Source organism: Mustela putorius, unplaced genomic scaffold, assembly GCF_011764305.1.
Source record: "Mustela putorius furo isolate JIRA1106 unplaced genomic scaffold, ASM1176430v1.1 tig00000580_pilon_pilon_pilon, whole genome shotgun sequence".
NCBI lineage: Eukaryota > Metazoa > Chordata > Mammalia > Carnivora > Mustelidae > Mustela > Mustela putorius.
The window spans coordinates 6,705,782-6,711,959 of record NW_025421423.1 but is presented as its reverse complement, the minus strand read 5'-3'; positions in this window follow the sequence as shown (position 1 = coordinate 6,711,959).

Sequence of the window (6,178 nt, the reverse complement as noted above, 5' to 3'; positions counted from 1 at the left end):
GTTCTCCTTTAGGATTTGAAAGATTCCTGCCTCATGTTAAGGCCTTTTATCCATTTAGAGTTTATCTTTGTGTTTGGTGTAAGAGAATGGTCAAGTTTTATTCTTCTACACATAGCTGTCCAATTTTTCAAGCACCATTTACTGAAGAGACTGTCTTTATTCCACTGGATACTTTTTCCTGTTTATCGAAGATTATTTGACCATAGAGTTGAGGGTCCATATCTGGGCTCTTCACTCTGTTCCACTGCTCTATGTGTCTATTTTTGTGCCAGTACCATGCTGTCTTGGTGATCACAGCTTTGTAGTAAAGCTTGAAATCAGGCAACATGATGCCCCCAGTTTTGTTATGCAGAACCAGGAAGAAAGCTAGAGGCTGAGAAAAGACTGGGAGAAAACAGGCTAATACTGAGGAAATCTTCAAACAAGGATAGGCTGGCAGATTTTAGGGACAATTTAGGATGAAAGAAATGTGAAAGCACTTTCAGTCTAGAAAGAAAATGGATGGGAAAGATGAAAATTTTAAAATATTACTATTTATGTAATAGTATGTATGTAGATCTCTTCATGCTATTTGAAAAACACAAGTAAATTATTTGCTATTTTAAGATGACTTTGTGACAGGATGTGAGCATTTTAACCTTTATACCATTTATACCAGGCACTGTGTGAATACATGGAATGTTTTTTTCATAAGTACATGCTGAGTATATTCAATTTCAAGATGGTTGAAGGTCTTTATTGTGTTGGGTCACGCAAAGAGTGTGAATCTTCACTATGCAAGGACATAGAAGTAAATGTAAGTGCTTAGACTGAATATAAAGTTTCCCGGAATATACTATGGAGACATTTGAGGTTTTTTTTCTTAACCCGTAAATCTCTGCCTTATCTTCGGAATATTTCTCCTAAAAGTGAACAAGATACATCTAATTAAATTTTTTCCCACAGATTTATACATGTGTCTCAATCACTTTGCTGCAAAATGGATACCAAGGAAACCTTAGCAACATAAAATACAAGATTTATTTGTCACTCACCAGAATATAGTTTACTGGGGCTCAGCTGATCAAAGCTGAGGTCAGTTGGACTCAGCTACCACCTGCAGTTGGGTCCAGGTCTGTTTTACAAACCTCTCATGGTCCTTGAACCAGCAGCCATTCAAAGAACGTTCTTTAGTGGATGAAAGGTAGGAACTCAAGAAAAGAAGCTAGAAAGAAAGAAAGGGAGAGAGAGAGAGAGAGAACAAGCTCAACTGTGCAAGCACCTTGCAAGCCTTCATTTACATCATGCCCACTGAAAATCCCATTGATCAAAGCAGTGATTTAGTCAAGCCCCAAGTCAAAGACTAGGTAAATACATGCTACCCTAGCATGAGATCATAGTACTACTACAGGGGAATGCAGAATTGAGATGGATTTAACTTATACATATTGCTAAATTATATTTTTGTTATACATATATTACATTTTACATCATATCATATGCAAATACAAAACTAAAGCCTTTTCTGCTACACTCATACTCTACCATATTTTTCTGATCTGGTGAAAAATAGTCAAAGATTGTGTTGGCTAGTTTCATTTCATTAAGCCATATCCCTCAACTAGGAAGCAAAGAAGACTCACTGGTATGAGCAGAATCAGAATGAAATAATGCCCAGGTAACCTACAGACATTGTAGTCACTTGAAAACTGTGGATGCCAAAGCAAACAAACAATAGGGAATCTCCCCTAGCCACCCCACCCACACACACACAGATGCCCGCACGACGAACTGTGGATCCTGCCAGGAAGAGGTTCCTAGCCACTCACTTCTGGAATGAAGATTATGTATTTTGGGACGGGGGAAGATACCAGTTTAAAAAAAAAAATCCATAATAGAAAATTTAAACCTCATGATAGAGAGGCTGATAAACCAGGAAAATCACAGCTTGATTTAGAAAGCAGCAGGGAGCTAGTAGGGAGGCTTAAAGAGGAAGATTGAATAGCTAGTACAATGGAAAAGAAGATTGCTTTTGCTGAAGACCATTTCGAAACTCCACAGAAACATGACTGTGCCGCCAACCGGAGGAAGAACTTCAGGAAAGAGCCATACCAAGATGGGAGGAAACTCTATATCTCCCAGTTAAAAAATAGGAATGAGGATTAAGACAGATATGGTGAATAGAAACAAATGGGCTGCAAGTGTTTTCATTATCAGAAAAGCTCAGCCCTTACCTTAACAGCATCAAATGTCAGAACTAAACAGGGGTCTTTTTGCCTGAGCACATCAGAGAAGAAACACCAGCCTCCACGCCACCAGCTCCACAAGATGCAGTCATCGTAGTAGATGTGGTCTCCCCACTTTGATGGCTATAGGAGAAATGAGGGTGTAGTTCTGTGCCTGCCTTAAGCTGTGGAACTGTGAGCTATCATTTATTGACTCTCTGCCTCAGGCATCAGCTATTCATTACTGATTTAAAACTAGATAAATATATTAATATGTCTACTCTCTTTGACATGAGAGAGAATGAAAAAAATTCTGCGGGAAAGCATAAAGGTCTTCAGAGAGGTGTCATCCCATTCCGGACTATAGTACTTACCGTTTTCAACCTGCCTCATCTTAATCATTAGACGAGCATTCTTGATGGATGAAATGTTTTCCCATTGAGTTCTTTGTAGAGTTCCATGTGATCACAAGCTAATCATTGCTGCTCTGCCTCAGTCTTGCTCAGTTTACTTTCCCTGCAGTGATAGTACTATTGGAGGTAGGGGCCAACTGAATTTTTTTTTTAAAGCATTATGTATTTACTTGAGAGAGAGAGAGAGAGAGAAGGCACATGTGTGCACGTGAGTGGGTGGGAGGGGCAGTAGAGGAGGGAGAGAATCCTCAAGCAGACTCCCCGTTGAGCACAGTGCCCCATGCAAGGCTCGATCCCATGATCCTGAGATCATGACTTGAGTTGAAATCAAGAGACAGGTGCTTAACCCACTGAGCCACCCAGGCACCTCCAAATGATTTTTCTAACCCAGTGATGGCATACCAAAAGAAAAGGGACAGTGTATTTTTGAGGGGATTTCAAATTCTGGAAGAGGTCATTTCTATTTTGGTAACAACTTCTAGATGACTAACCCTTATTTCAAAGAGAGGTGCAGTTCTCAGAAGGTTCTCCTTCAGCATAATCATGAGTTTATTTTTTTTTTCCTGTCTGCATCAATGGTAGCACCTAGAAATGGCATGGAGAAAAACTCTGCTCAGCAGAAGTTCACACATGAAAATATGACATATATATCCAAACCCATCTTTGAGTGATCTAGCTTATATCACCCAAACTCTTCAATATTTTGATCAAGATAGAAGTCTTCGGGTACCTGGTGGCTCAGTCATTGAGCTTCTGCCTTGGGCTTGGGTCATGATCCCAGGGTTCTGAGATTGAGCCCTACATTGGGCTCCCTGCTTGGCAGGAAGCCTGCTACTTCCTCTCCCCTTCCCCTACCTATGTTCCCTCTCTTGTTGTGTCTCTGTCAAATAAATAAAATCTTTCAAAAACTGTATTAAAATGTTTAGAGTTGGTATTTACATACTCTGACAGTGGTAATCAAGTAACTTTATGATTATGTTTATCCCCGTACATTAGTGGTTCTAGTGCCAGTCAGGCTTGACTATCATGCTTCCATTCAAACTCGGAAGTGGAAATGAAAAGAGTTTGGACTTTGGATTCAGAGGATCAAATCTGTTTTTCTTCCCTATTCTTAGCAAATGACTCAACCTCACCAAGCATGAGTTTCATCATCTATAAAATAAGGATAACACAGTCTATCGAATCATAAAATTAAAAGATCATGCATGTAAACTGTCCCACATGTAGAAGTCATTCAAGATAATAAGGTCTAGAATGATAAAGATTTCATATTTCTTGTCTTCTAATGAAAAAAAAAATCCCTTCCTTAGAACCTCCTTCTAAAGGAACAAAAATTGTTTTTCTTAAAAAAATTAAAAAATGCTTTTCCGGATGTAAGGCATGAGAACCATGAAGGCAAATAGCCTTTGCAAAAGTTCCCAATTCTTTGGCTACAGCTCTAAAATTTGTGCTACAAACTGGGCACCAAAAAAAGTCCTTTAAAAATGTTGTGGTCTGTGATGGGCCAAGTTTTATTCCAAAACTCATTTGGATAAACACTAAATTGGAATGATGATTACCAAAGGGGAAAAAAAGAGAGCGAGAGAGAGAGAGACTGAGGGAGACTGCCACATTGGCCTTTCCAAGTCCTATCTGAGTTTCCTGTAGTGTGTGGTTTAGGAGAAGAATTAGGAAATCCAAACACTCAGCCAATAATCCTGGTAGATGTTGAAAAGGCCACGCACTTGTCACAACTGATAACATACTCCCCTGACAATAACTAGACCCAGGACACCACAGTGTTCTTTCTCAGCTGAAAGGCAAACAAGTATTGGTAGTTCCTAATTTGTTGATAGGTAATAGTCTTGGCCTGAATTTGGTTTCCTGGGTGTAGATCATATGGTGCAAAGTAGGAAACATTTCCCTTTATATTTTCCAGTGTCACAGCAAAGACTGAGCATTATTTGAAATAGGTAAGACATCTCATTTTTTTTTTAAAGATTTTATTTATTTATCAGAGAGAGATGGGGGGAGAGATAAAGCACAGGCAGACAGAATGGCAGGCAGAGGCAGAGGGAGAAGCAGGCTCCCTGCCAAGCAAGGAGCCCGATGTGGGACTCGATCCCAGGAGTCTGGAATCATGACCTGAGCCGAAGGCAGCTGCTTAACCAACTGAGCCACCCAGGCGTCCCAAGACATCTCATTTTTTTTGCTTCCCTTTCTTTGCAACATTTTCCAAGCTCCCAATGCTCCTTTTCCCTTATTCCAGTCCCTTGGGTTGCCTAAAATTCCTTTGGTGAAATTCTACCTAGTCCTTTCTTACGTCCCTAAATCCCCTTATAAGGCAAAATGAATGCCTTCCCCCATCAAAAAGAAATTCCCAACAGGATATTCATTTTATAATAATCAGGATTAAATAATTTATCCGAATAATCCCATAATCACAAAAGTTACTTGTATTTTTTGAAGAGAATGACTAGTGACAAAATTAATGCCTAATAAGTAGACTATCAGAACAGTGTTACAAGGTATCAAGAGAATATAGGCTTTTTTTTAATTGGGGGAATAAAAAAGGATCATTAGGCTTTAGATAGATTGGCCCTTAGGGTCTGCTCCTCAAAATTGACCTGATTTTTCTGTGATTCATTTTATCCTCAAATTCTGCTACCACCGCTTCTCTACCAACTCCACATATTTTTTTAAAATGTTTATTATTTAAGTATAGTTAATATACAATGTTCTATTAGCTTAAGGAGCACAACACGATGATTCCACAATTCTATATGTTACACAGTGTTCACCACAAGGGTAATTACCATCTGTCACCACACAATGTTATTATGGTATTATTGACTATATTCCCTATGCTGTACTTTTCATCTCCGTGACTTATTTATTTTGTAACTGGAAGTTTGTGCCTCTTCGTCCCCTTCACCTACTTCACTCATCGCCCCTCCAACCTCCTGCCTTGTGACAACCACCACTTTGTTCTCTATATTTATGATTATGATTCTGTTTCTGTTTTTTCTTTGTTTGTTTCTTTGTTTTGTTTGCTTGTTTTTACCCAGGAGGATTCCCATAACAACAGGGTCTCTGGCAATAGAGACAAGAATTGATGTGGGAGAGGGCACAATTTGGGCTTAGGGAATTATTAGGCAGAGGTGAGCATTTTTTTCATCTGAATATTGATGAAAACAGCAACAACAACCACCTCCATCGCTAATATCGCATAAAAGGCTGACCCGGAGATAGGAACATGGCATTTAATATTCTTGCCCATCTACACAAACAAAGCTAAATATGGGTAGAACTTGAAATCCGTCAGGCAAAAAAGGAAGGAAGAAGGTAATTTCCCAAGCCTTTATAAATATGTGACTGAACCGAAAGGCCTACAGAAAGCCTCCCACTCCCATGGAACTTGAAAAGGGTTCACAGGAGTCCACACACTGCCGTGTAGACAACTGCCAAGAGCTGTCACCACAACCCCAGTACAAAGAAGAAATCTGTGCTTCGGGAGGTTAAATGTTGCACCCATAGGGAAACGGTGCTGAAAATAGAATCCAAGTTTCTGACTCCCACAGC